This window comes from Lactuca virosa, chromosome 8 (genome assembly GCF_052849685.1).
Source record: "Lactuca virosa cultivar CGN04683 chromosome 8, Lactuca_virosa_CGN04683_v6, whole genome shotgun sequence".
NCBI classification, from domain to species: Eukaryota; Viridiplantae; Streptophyta; class Magnoliopsida; order Asterales; family Asteraceae; genus Lactuca; species Lactuca virosa.
Window position 1 is genome coordinate 220,738,599 of NC_136433.1, and position 13,725 is coordinate 220,752,323.

At 37.2% G+C, this 13,725-nt stretch overlaps 1 pseudogene across 1 annotated transcript; it reads left to right on the top strand.

Moving 5' to 3' along the window:
• Positions 1–1,088: 1,088 nt before the first annotated feature.
• Positions 1,089–13,117, top strand: LOC145128745 (glutamate receptor 3.6-like; annotated as a pseudogene). Its single transcript, XR_013717076.1, has 8 exons — positions 1,089–1,302; positions 1,693–1,843; positions 1,930–2,155; positions 9,070–10,288; positions 10,371–10,648; positions 11,022–11,053; positions 11,203–11,609; positions 12,438–13,117. The product of XR_013717076.1 is annotated as a glutamate receptor 3.6-like (transcript).
• The last annotated feature ends 608 nt before the right edge of the window (positions 13,118–13,725 follow it).

Here is a 13,725-nt window from a genome sequence, read left to right on the forward strand (position 1 = left end):
GTATTTACTTGAATTTACCTTTGGAAAAGTTGCAATTTCTCTCTTACATCCATGGAACCACTCGTATAACTCTTTAAACTCTACCGATATAATCTATCATTTTGTGTTGACATACATGCAATATGCAAGCTAAAATAATTTTATATAGGCTAAATATTTCATTTAATTCATCACTTAAATAGCATGATTTGAAGAGTTTTGGAAGTTACAAATCACAACGTTTCAATTAATCATGATTTAAATTATATAATTTGAATAGTCTTGGGAGTTTCAAATGCATGAGGTTCAAAGAAAAATGTTTGCTTTATAAGATATATAGATAGATATAGATATAATAGTTCATGCAGTAATCTTTACGTCGGTTGTTAAGCCCCTCCCAATCTCTTTTATAACTTCATGATCCCGAAGAACAGACTTCAATTTTAAGCTATTGATGTTCTTATTTAGACGATTTTTCTTCATCAGTTTCTTATCAAATTTTACAGAGCGTATTATATTATTAGGTTATAAAAACTAATTTAATATTCTTATTACAATGTAAGCTCTTTCATTCTAAAATCCTAGCTCCGCCCCCGATATATATATATATATATATATATATATATATATATATATATATATATATATATATATATATATATATATATAGAGAGAGAGAGAGAGAGAGAGAGTCAAGATCAAATAAGAAGGAAATTTTTTATAGGAAGGTAAGAAGTTTTTTTACTTATTTGATTTTAAAAGGCATGTGTACTTGTGTACACACTTCCCCAATATGGGTTTTGCCCCTTCATGTCCTTGATTTTATATATACTAGTTTGGGGTCCTCAAGAATAAAATTCAAGCACCTTTTTCCGTTTTTTTGGTTTTATATAAGTATAAACAATAATTAATATAAAGAATTCCCGATTAGCATTATCTTCGAACTTAATGATGTAAGCAAAATACATAAGGTATGATTCTTTTTACTTATCTAAAATGAATCTTATACAATTTAAAATAAACAAAATAATTAACGTTGGGCTATATTTTATCTTCAATCAGTATTTTAATTCATAATATCTGTCAAAAACTAAAATGTCACAGTGATATCAAACATATTTCAATATTAAAGATTTTTAGGCAAAGTTTGACAGATCTCCCCATTAGTATTATGGTGAGTTCTTAGAAGATGGATGGTTTCACCTAGAATATAGAGCATATCAGACATACTACCCATATTTCTACTAATTGCTTCTTCCATTGTGCAAGAGACTTCTATCACTACTTTGTCTGCTCTTCTTTGATGCCTGCTTACACGTCTCTGTAACTCTTTCTCTCTCTCTCTCTCTCTCTCTCTCTCTCTCTCTCTCTCATGGATGTTTCTTTGTAGAAAGCTCTGAGGTTTTTGACATTTAGGAGCTTTCATGGTTGATTTTTCTAGTTCATAATCAATTTGCTCTTTTGTTCTTTAAAATCCCCCTTTTCATATGTGAGTTGAGCATAATTTAGTAGATGGGTGTTAAATACTCTGATGTTCTATCATCTTTTATAGCTGGTCAGTAGATGTTTGACGGGTTTTATTGAATCTACATTTCAAAAAACATCTTTTGTTGTCTCTCAATTGAGCACTAATACTGCTACTAGTACTTTAGTTATTTATTATTATTATTAAGGTTTTGATCAATCTAGAACTCGATAAACTGTGTTTATCAGGGTGTTGTTTTCAATGACAAGGTGTGTGGAAATAGAGTTTTGAAGAGATATGGCTGTGAATCAAGTTTGGGGTTTGTTATTGTTGGTGGTGGTGGTGGTTTTCTTCAATGGATGTTTCATTGAGGAGAAGAGGCACTGCGCCCAAGCTCAGGTACATACTTGAAACCTTTTTTGGCTACATAGAAAATGAATTATTTTTGTTATCATTGTGCAAAATCCAGGTCTTTATTCTTTCAGGTTCCTGGATCCAAGAAGCTGAGGAATGCTAGTTTTCCTTCAAGACCAGAAGTTGTAAAAATTGGGTCGATTTTGACCTTCGATTCGATCATAGGCAAAGCTGCGAAAATTGCATTAGAGGCTGCAGTAGAAGATGTGAATTCTGATCCAACGGTTCTTAATGGAACCAAGCTAGAACTAACCATTCATGACTCAAATTCTAGTGGCTTGGTGAGTATTATGGAAGGTATGTCTTCTAAACATTTGCCTACTATGATAAATATATTATGGTGTCTTCTTTTCATTACTTTTTCTGTTTGGTATAAAAACTATCCAAACAGGAATATTTGTCTGGTGATAAATATATCATGATGTCTTTCTAGGCATACTGTTGTAACAAAGAAAGCAAATCATTAACTAAAGAAGAAATTTATAAGAAACTCTTGAACAATATGGGTAAAATAAATTTATCTTATTCACATTTTGTAAACGTATGCTAGGAAAGAAGAAAACAGAATAAAGAATTTCTAACTGAAATTTGGAGAGGTTATCTGATGCATTTAATATAAATTAGTCAAACATAAAGGCACTTTGATAATTTTATCCCTTCTCTTCTAAACAATGGGAACTTTGTTCGTTGGAATGTAATTTTGAGTCAACAAATCGACAGAACTCCACCTTTACTCCAAAGGTAAGTCCCACAATCAAATATCCAGTTTCCAGTATGAAGCAAATGAAGACAACGTCAGAATCTCACTTCCAGAACGAGTTTTGTCAAGATATCGGTTGCGATCTCTTGAGTCGTGACATTTTGCACTTTTATCCTCAACTTAAAATGGATAAAATGATAACGAACGTCTATATGCTTCATGTGAGGGTTATGTATCTGGAATGGTGGTTGAAACGATCCAGATGGTATGTTATGTTGCTGCTTTGCTTTGTTGAGTAACAATGGACACTAAGACTTCTGGTTCTTCTGTTTGTCGTAAACACATTCATCAAAAGTAACTTTGGGGGCTGATCTATCCTTCAAACGAATACCAACAACCAAAACCGACAAATACCGACAATAACAAAACTTCGAACAATAACCAAAACGAACAAACGGCAATACTAGAAAAAAATCGATGAATGTGCTCAAAACTCCAAAGATGCTCCAAAACTCCAAAGGTGCTCCAAAAACTCCAAATGTGCTTCAAAAATTCCAAAGATGCTCCAAAACTCCAAAGGTGTTCGGAAAACTCCAAAGGTGCTTCAAAAATACCAAAGGTTCTCCAAAACTCCAAATGTGCTCCAAAAATTCAAAGGTGCTCTGAAAACTCCAAAGGTGCTCTAAAACTCCAAAAACACCAAATGTTCTCCAAAACTCGAAATGTGCTCCAAAAATTCAAATGTACTCCAAAAACTCCAAAAGTGCTCCAGAAAAACTCCAAAGGTGCTCTAAAACTCCAAATGTGCTAAAAAACACTCCACCGATGCTCCAAAACTTCAAATGTGCTCTAAAAACTCCAAAGATGCTCCATAACTCCATATATACTCCAAAAAACTCCAAAGGTGCTCCAAAAGAACTCATGCTCAGTGGTGAGTCTAGAACAGAAAACCATGTAGTTTCCTAACCTTGTTTAACTAGGCCGATTCAAGAGAAAACCAAGTTCAACCAGAAAAATAATTGGTTCGGCATGTATAAAAATTGGTGGTTAAAGCCCAAATCGATCCTTCCTTAATTTATTTATTTTTACTAACACAAACTTATATTTGGAGAAAGTTGGTTTGAACGAGGCCTCAACAAGCTTATGGTGTAGAATTGTGAAAGAATAAACATCTATTTATAATTGAAACATTATAACTTTCTTTTTGGAGTCGATGTGGGAGCCCTTAAAAATGATATGCCTTCTACTGTCTATACTTATACATCTTTTTTCATTCATTTTTTTAGCCAAACATATTAAGGTAGGTCGTTCAAAATATTTAAAGTATGTCCTAATTTTTTATACATATAATTCATTGTACAAATGTAAAAGTTAGGTGGGTCATGTGATCCACCTAGGCTCCAAGTAGACTCGCCCTTGAATGTGCTCCAAAACTTCAAACATGCTCCAAAACTTCAAAAAAGTGCTCCAAAAAACTCCAAAGGTGCTCCAAAACTCTAAAGGAGCACCAAAACTCCAAAGTTGTTCCAAAATTCCAAAGGTGCTCCAAAACTCCAAAGATGCTCCAAAAACTCGAAATGTATTTATGTTGTGAGAAGGGTCGGATAGAACTCTGATACCGTGTAAACTAATGAAAAAAAGAACCCAACGTGACTAGGGTTTCATTATTGAGAAAAATGTATCTACAAAGAAAAGAAAAGAAAGACAACTACAAATAAAACAATATTTCAACACACTATTGCTATTATTGAGAAAAATGTATCTATAAAGAAAAGATAAGAAAAACAACTATAAAAATGTATCTACAAAGAAAACTATAAATAAAACAATATTTCAAGTATAAATAAAACAATATTTCAACACACTATTACTATTATGCTAACTGGGCTGGAAAGCTAAGGTTGCGTTTAGTTGTAAAAAAATTGACCGTTTTCTGGAAAAAAATTTCAAGAAAAATGAGAATTTTGAAAACACGTTTAGTTTGTTTATTTTTCCAAAATTTTCACGGAAAATGAAAATGAAAATTTTCCGTTCTCTAAAATTAAAAAGAAGTTGGAAATTTTTGGAAAACCGATAATCATTGTTTTCCACATTTTTCTAATTCCAAAATTCTTCTAAAATATAAACACATACCCACTCCTACCCCATCCACCTCTATCTACCCCCACCTTAACACCCCTAACCCACCACACCCCTACCTACCAACACCCACCCACTCCCAAGCCTACCCCCACCCCCACCCACGAACACACACACACACACACATACCTACAAACACACACACACACATCCCTACAAACACAGACACATACATACTCACACCACCCCCACCCTCAACCACACCCACACCCCCACAAACATACACCCCCCCCCCCCCCCAAACACACACACACATCCAACACCGCTACCACAATCACTGACATACCATCACCATAACCACCACCATTACCCCATCACCAGCACCAACACCACCGCCGTCGCCATCACCACTACTGCCACAATTGTCGTCGCCATCACCACTACTACCGTTTTCTAAAAATGAAAACCGATAGAAAAATAGACATCTAAACACGTTTTCTAATTTTCTAAAACTGAAAATGAAAAATAAATAAGTTTTAACTAAACGTGATTTCTAAATTTTCCAATGAAAAGTAAAAACAGAAAACAAAAACTGAAAAGGGAAAAAGAAAAACGGAAAAGGTAAACTGTTTTTCCGTAACTAAACACAACCTAAGTGGGCTAAGAAGCCCATTACAAAATAAGCCCAACACACTATTACTATTGTGCTAACAGATACCAAGATAAACTAAACAAACTATGTAATAAAAAAATATTTCAACATAACCCTAGAGTGTTTTTGTTGGATACAAATCAGAAAAACAACAAAATGTTTATGTACACACAGGAAGAAGGAGAAGTGAAGACCGTTCTAGTATTCTAATACAAAGACTTTTATTATCAACACCAAGAACAATATTTTACATTTGTTCACATATGTTGTAACACCCATAAAAATTAAGCCAAATTAAAACATTTTAATTCATTCAAAAACCATTAAGTTCATACATCTCGTTTTCAAAATAGTTTAAACATCAGAGTATCCCCCAGAACCATATCACATAAATCATAAAACAAGAGGAGTAGTACGATCACGCCTTCGCCTTGCCACGATCTCCTGAAGTACCTGAAACATAACACTACAACTGTAAGCCCGAAAGCTTAGTGAGTTACCCCCAAAATACCAACCACACATAATCATACTCATAACATATCACAAATAGAACAGCCATGCACATCAGGTCTACTGTGTGACTGGTCCGCCCGCACCGGGCCTTCAGTCCACCTGGTCCACCCTCCGAGTCTAGCCATGTACATCGAGTCTACAGTGTGATTGGTCCGCCCGCACCGGGCCTTCAATCCACCTGGTCCACTCTCTGAGTCTACAGTATGACTGGTCCGCCCGCACCGGGCCTTCAGTCGGCCTGGTCCACTCTCCGAGCCTCGGCACATCTGGTCCGCCCTCTCGGGGCCTTCAGCCTATCCGGACCGCTCGCTGGGCCTTCGGTCTTTCCGGTCCGCCCTGGGTATGTTGGCCTACAGCACAAAGCAGGACCCGCCTCAACCCAACCCCCGTCAAACAACCATGTGCACATAAAACAATTAATCACATAACAATCCTTAACCAGACAAACAGTCTAACAGATCACATAGCATATCAACATCCTAACCAGGATTCCAACCTAACCGGTCACTAGCATAACATTACCCTATATACCGGGTACCGACCTTAACCAGGTCACTAACATAACACCATCCTAACTACCAGGATGCGGATCTAGCAAAGCAATAACATATCAAACAATACCCGGATTTCCATCCGATAAAGGGCCGGACTTGGTGCCGTAGACCCTGTCGATATAGTGAGGATAACTCACCTGCAATTGCCGACTGAAGAGATACGATCAAGCTGCTCCGACCACCGACACGAACTTCGCCACAGAACACTACCAAAGAACCAATTCCATAAATACCAATATTACCAAAGTACCCTTGGAAGTCAAATTGGTCAACTATTGGTCAAAGTCAAAGTCAACCTTCCTGGTTGACTCTACTCGCCGAGTCAACCCGTCGACTCGTCGAGTTCTCATATACAGAAAACTCCCATTACACGACTCTACTCGTCGAGTCGCCCCAAGACTCGTCGAGTCCAACGATCTCCGAGTCCCATCCTGATCGACTCACCGAGTCACCTCCCGACTCACTGCTTCAAGGTTTAACCAGAGAGATTGGGGTTCTGCAACCAGACTCGCCGAGTCCAGAACAGACTCGCCGAGTCCAAGGCAATCTTCAACAGACTCGCCGAGTTGTTCTTCCAACTCGCCGAGTCCATGCACATGTTCATACAACTCGTCAAGTACACCCATGTGACTCGCCGAGTCTCTCCAGTTCTCAATCCATTCAGAGGCTTTTCGAGCCATGCAGGGGCTCCAATCCATAGATCCACCCTTCTACAATCTAACCCTCACATAAAGTTGCAAACTTTACGTGAAACCAAGGGTTTAAAGGTCCAAATCACTCTAGGGCTTGGGTTTGAGACAAGGATCCTTTCAAACAAACCCAAAGGATGATGCTTTATGCTCTCATAGCTCAAAACTAACCTAGATCCGAAGTTGCAACCTCAAATCTAGCCTTTAAACCCGAAATAGATCTCAAACAAGCTAAGGGACCCCAAATCAATCACCATGGATGAATCCAAAAAGGAAATAGCTTAGGATAAAGGCTTCTTACCTCTGAGATGTGCCCAAACTAATGTAGATTCCAGATCTACACAAGCCCCTTGATGCTAGCCTCTAATTCCTCAAGCCTCTTACACCAAAATCTTCTTCCAAGCTCCAATCTCCTCAATCAATGGTGTTTCATACGAACTAGGGTTTGCTGGAACTCTCAGGGTAGCAAGGGGGCTGAGGGAAGGATATAATGTTCTTTATATAGGGTGCAAACCCTAAGATTAGGGTTTTTTCTCTTCAGCACCAACTCTTCGAGTCCTAGCTGCCGACTCGGCGAGTTGGCCACTTAAACCTGCGACAAAATCCCGCTCCGACTCGGCTAGTAAGCGGACCTACTCGTCGAGTCCCTTCTTTTATTTACACTTTTGGCCCTTCATTGAACTTCTAAGATTTCGGGATGTTACAATATGTATATATAGAAACTAAATCGATATGACTCTTAAGCCTTAACCATTACACCCCTTTATCTTACTGTTAAGATAAATAAGATATATGGGTATATTAAATTATAAATATCTACTGATCACAATACAATGAGTAAGAAGGAAAACGGGCAACAAGTTGCGTCACTAAACCTTTTTTAAGATAAAACAAATTCTTTTGAAGACTATATCCATAGATCTAGGGTATATAACATTGCTATGCATGATCCGTTGTACTCTATTAAGAAGCTCCACCGCATTTGGCGATAGGAAACCAAACGTATCAAACGCAAATGGTATAAACACATGTTGATTTTCTTTGCATGATTTGTCATGTTTTGTGACTTTGCATGTAGCAACTTTTAAAGCTATTTGCCCTGCCTTGAAACCCCCATGACTCAAGTCCACCAGAGGGGGATACCCCTGTAAAGTCAACACAAGTGTGTTTCCCTCTAACCCATCCAAAAACCAATACATCAACCGGTCTAAGGGTTGGCATCCCTTATTTTCAGGTCGGTCAAGAAATTCACAGGGGTCTCTTTCTTGGTGGAAGCCCTGACACACTTAAATATGTCAAACAAAACATCCCTAACCATATCTGTCAGTATTTGAACACTGGGAGTTCTTTATAATGAATCGCATGCTCTCCAAAAGATTCCAAACATGCCTTATGGCAAACCAGACATACCTCATCAGCATGAAATGTTGGGATCACGACCGATATTTAAGGATAGTACAATACTCCACAGGAGACGATATGTTGGCCAAGCCCATCTATAGGGATAGCTAGAAGAAAATCTTGAGCATATGGTGCTCGTAAACACTAGAAAACTTTCTGCCGAACCGTCTTGTCGAAATGCACTTCCATATCTTGGACAATTTTACTAAAAAGGGCACTCGCCAGTGTTTGTTGGGATTTAGAGGGGGCGGTGTCCTTATTAGTGAAACTGCTAAAGTCAATGTCTGGAAGCTTGTTACGAAGAGAAGCCAATGCACAAGCATAATCAGAATCCATACTGCATATGCCACTATCCTATAAGATATGGTGTTGTAACACCCAAGATTAGGTCTTTGAGGCAACAAAAGCATATGAGGTAGCCTCTACTACCAAGTACAAACCCAAACCACCAAAGCTAATGAGTAGGGAAGCACTTTGCCACTGTATTAACACTAATAAACATAAATAACACTAATAAACATAAATAATCCAACATTTAGCTTATTATTTCAATAGTTTTCACATTTTTGTTATTCCTTATAAGATTATGATCTTATGACCTCTAATTCCCTTTGTTGCAACAGCTTTGCATTTCATGGAGAGTGAAAGTGTGGCATTAATAGGTCCAGAATCATCGGCCTTAACTCATACGATCTCCTATGTAGTGAAAGAGCTCCAAATCCCCCTAGTTTCTTTCACAGCCACATACCCTACATTATCCTCGCTTCAATTTCCTTTCTTTGTCCGATCAACTCACAGTGATCTTTTCCAAATGGCTGCCATAGCAGACATAATTGAGTACTATGAATGGAGACAAGTGGTAGCGATTTACATAGACGATGATCATGGGAGGAATGGAATAAGTTCATTGGCAGATCAATTAGCTTCTAAGAGGTCTAAGATCACCCACAAGGCACCTATCAATCCCGATGCAACACGTGGAGATATACAAGATGCTTTACTTCAAGTTTCTTTCATGGAATCAAGAGTTATTGTAGTCCATACTAGCACCAAATGGGGATTAAACATACTTGATGTTGCTCAAGATCTTAGTATGATGGAAAGTGGGTACGTTTGGATCACAACGGATTGGCTTTCTACCATCATAGACATAAGCTCCTCACTCCCTACGCAATCGATTGCTTCTATGCATACGATACTATTTGGCTGCTTGCTCGTGCTCTTGATGATTTTTTTCATCAAGGTGGAAACATTTCGTTCTCAAAAGGTCCCGAAATGAAGGACTCACAAGGCAGATTATTGAATCTTGATTCTTTTAGTGTTTTTAATGGAGGGAAAATCTTGCTTGAGAACATCTTACAAGTCAAAATGAACGGAACAACGGGACAGATCGAGTTCACTTCTGATAAAAACCTCGTTTTTCCGGTATTTGAAGTTCTTAATGTGATGGATACGGGCTTTAAAACAGTTGGGTATTGGTCAAACTCCTCACGTTTGTCAATTTCTCCTCCAGAAACACTCAACTCAAACCTTTCAAACCAATCTAGTTCATCTGAGCTATTGTCTGGTGTAATTTGGCCGGGTGAAACCATTAAAAAACCTCGTGGATGGGTTCTCCCAAAGAATGGAAAAGAGTTGAAAATCGGGGTTCCAACTCGTGTCAGCTTTCAGGACATAGTGGAGGAAGTTAAAGGGACTGATATGTATGTAGGATACAGCGTGGATGTGTTTATTTCTGCAGTAAACGTGCTTCCATATTCTTTCCCATATAAGATCTATACGTATGGAGATGGTCATAACAACCCGGATTACACTGATCTAGTGAGCTTAGTAAACGCTGGTGTGAGTATTCCTTTCTAACTATTTCAATCTTTTCTGTTGAAACAAAGTTAACATTTTAGGGTCTTTTTGGTAATTACTGCAGGTCTATGACGCTGCAGTGGGAGACATTGCTATCGTCACTAACCGGACACTTTTGGCGGATTTTACACAGCCATTTATCGAGTCTGGCCTAGTTGTGGTGGCACCAGTCAGGAGGCTAAGCTCTGGGACTTGGGATTTTTTCAGGCCATTTACTGCTGAGTTGTGGTGTGTAATTGGGATCTTTTTTCTAGTTGTGGGAGCAGTTGTTTGGATTCTAGAACATCGCCAAAACGATGACTTTCGTGGTACTCCTAGACAACAGGTTGTGACAACCCTATGGTAAGTGTGTGTGTGTGTGGATGGGTGTGTGTAGGTGTGTGTGTGCGTGTGTGTGTGTCTGAAAGGATGTGAAAACAGCTAGGGGAGTTAAAAATAGAAGAAGAATGAATCTGCATCTATTCAACTGTTATGACAGAAAACAAATTAAGGGCAACAAACTATTTATAATGCAAAAATATAAAAACTACCAAATCTGGAAACATCAAGAGGCATACCCACTGATCTACCACACAACCCAAAAAAACTAGCTCACAACTAATAATACACATTAATGCAATTAAGATTTGAATCTTTATTCAAGAGAGTTAGCATTCATTATGATGCATATTTTTTTTTATCTTGTCACTAAAGGTTTGTGTTTGGTTCTATGCAGGTTTAGCTTTTCTACCCTATTTTTCTCCCACAGTAAGTTACACTCTACATGAAACCAACTAACATGTTTTTATTTTGACTTACTGGACTTAGCTGGGACAGTACTTATATGCTCTAGTATACACACACACACATATTCCTTATGTTGAAGATTTGCTTAAACTTAATCATTGTTGATGCAGAACAAAACTTGATGAGCAGTCTAGGTCGTTTCGTATTAATAATATGGTTGTTCGTGGTTCTGATAATAAGCTCGAGTTATACCGCAAGTCTCACCTCAATCTTGACCATTCAAAAACTATCTTCGCCTATTGAAGGGATTGACAGTTTAAAATTAAGCAAAGATCGTATTGGGTACCAAGAAAGTTCGTTTGTCCGAAACTATTTGATTGAAGAAATTGGCATTTCGGAAAGTAGACTTGTTCCTCTTAACTTGCCAGAAGACTATGAAAAAGCCCTAAACGATGGTCCTAACAATGGCGGTGTTGTTGCAATTGTTGATGAGCGTCCGTACATTGAACTTTTCCTTTCGACCCGCTGCCAATTCAGCATTGTGGGTCAAGATTTCACCAGAACTGGATGGGGATTCGTAAGTAAAGTTCTCATTTTCATGTTATGTTTTACTTATAGAGTCAAACCGGATCATTTTTAAACTTCAAATTTCATACAAACTTCCTTATTTTCCACAAAAGGTTTGCGAAAACATTGAACTTCATACCCAATAGCGTCATTTTGGCCAATGTTAGATTCAAATCATAAATGTTTCTATTACAACCTCCTACTTTCAGTTCTTTCTATTACAATATTTACTTCCATTTTTTTATTAAGGCATGGTATACTATGAAAACTCTATCCATTTATAGCATTGTACTTTCAATGTTTTTTTAGGACATTATAATTTGAAAAACCAATCTAATTATAACAATGAAAATAACTTTTTCATTGAATTAGATGGCTTATAATTGGGTAAAATTTTCATATACAATGCTCTAATAGGAAAAGTAAAATGAAAGCACGATGCTATAGTAAACAATTTCTGAAAATACATTGTTATTTCTTGTATTTTTCTTTATTCTATTTTTTTTTTATATAATCAAATCAGATCAACAAGTCGGATATTTCTTTGCAAAATTTTGTTCAATTTCATATGTGACAATTACACCAAGACCTCTTCGTTAGTTAGGGGAAGAATCTGCCCAAATCGTATTTTTTGAGAAACGTATCGAGAGATTTCTAAACTTTATATTTGATATGAAGTTTTTGATTTTCCACTGAAACTATTTTGCTGAAACATTATACTATATAACAAATAACCTCTGTATTATGTAACTTGACTTGAACTCAATACTTTTTTGTGTTTAACGCCCGTAGTCAAACCAACAGTAGTTGACTATTTCGGGTTCATGATGTCTTGTAGGCCTTTCAGCGAGACTCTCCTCTTGCAATGGATATGTCAAATGCGATTCTCAAACTATCAGAAACCGGAGAGTTACAAAACATCCACAAGAAGTGGCTAAGGGAAAGTGCTTGCAATTCACAAGGAACAGAGTTTTCAGTAGACAGGCTCAAGCTAAAGAGGTTCAAAGGCCTATTCATAATAATTGGATTAGCTTGTTTTCTTGCACTTTTTGTATACTTAGTGCTCATCATATACAAATACACTAAACACAAACCAGATCCTATTGAGTCACCTAAAACAACACCAGGACGCCTACAAACCTTCATTTCATTTATTGATGAAAAAGAAGATTCTGTTAATACCCGTTCCAAGAAAAGGCTCAGACAGGAAAGTTCACTTAGAAGCAACAGAGATATTGCTTCTTTAAATGGGTATAGAAGTACACAGAAAGAATCGTCTTCAATCACAACAGAATGTTCACAACATGGAGATTGATTACAGTAATATTTATGAAAAATGTGTTTTTCCACCTATGCCATATCAGTATCCAAGTGGCGCACAAGTCCCCAAAGTTGATTAGGCAGTATTGGTTTGTTAGTTGTTGATAACTGGCTTCCTTTTCATTGTATAAATAGCATAGTTTTACTAAATAATAAACTTTTTAGTATTTCTATTGATGATTGGTTCGAGTTTCATAATATTTATGACTCAAGATGGTTCATCGTGTTAAACTAAAACTGTATGTACCTGTTGAACCATAGTTTGCCATTGCCAACTATCATGAATATTTTCGATTCATGGCAAACTCTTTAAATTAACCATCTTGAACCCAGGTATAAAGCATAGTTTACCCTCAGATGCCACGCTAGTTCTTGTTAAATAGCAAGGTTGTAAATAATGTTTGGCGTGACTTTGGCCGTAATATCAAGCCTCAAGCTTTTACGAGCCGTGGCGAGCCACGTCGTTTGTAAGGCGTGACTTAATTTGGCAATTTTATATATAACTAATATTTTTATATGTATTTTCTACTATCATTCATTTTTATATACATATATGACTTAAGGCGGTATTTTGTTAAAATTTGACGTCAAGTACAAGCTTTAGAGCCATGGTGCATCATTGCGAAGCCATGGCGAGCTTTTCAGAACATTGTTAAATAGTTAAATAGTCATATTTCATATCTTCTAGGGACCCTTATGTAATTTGTATCTATATATTGAAGACAATATATGCAACCCTAATTTACGGGTTTTCCACAATAGTCATCGTATCAGAGCTAGTGGAAATACTAGAATTACCCCTGGAA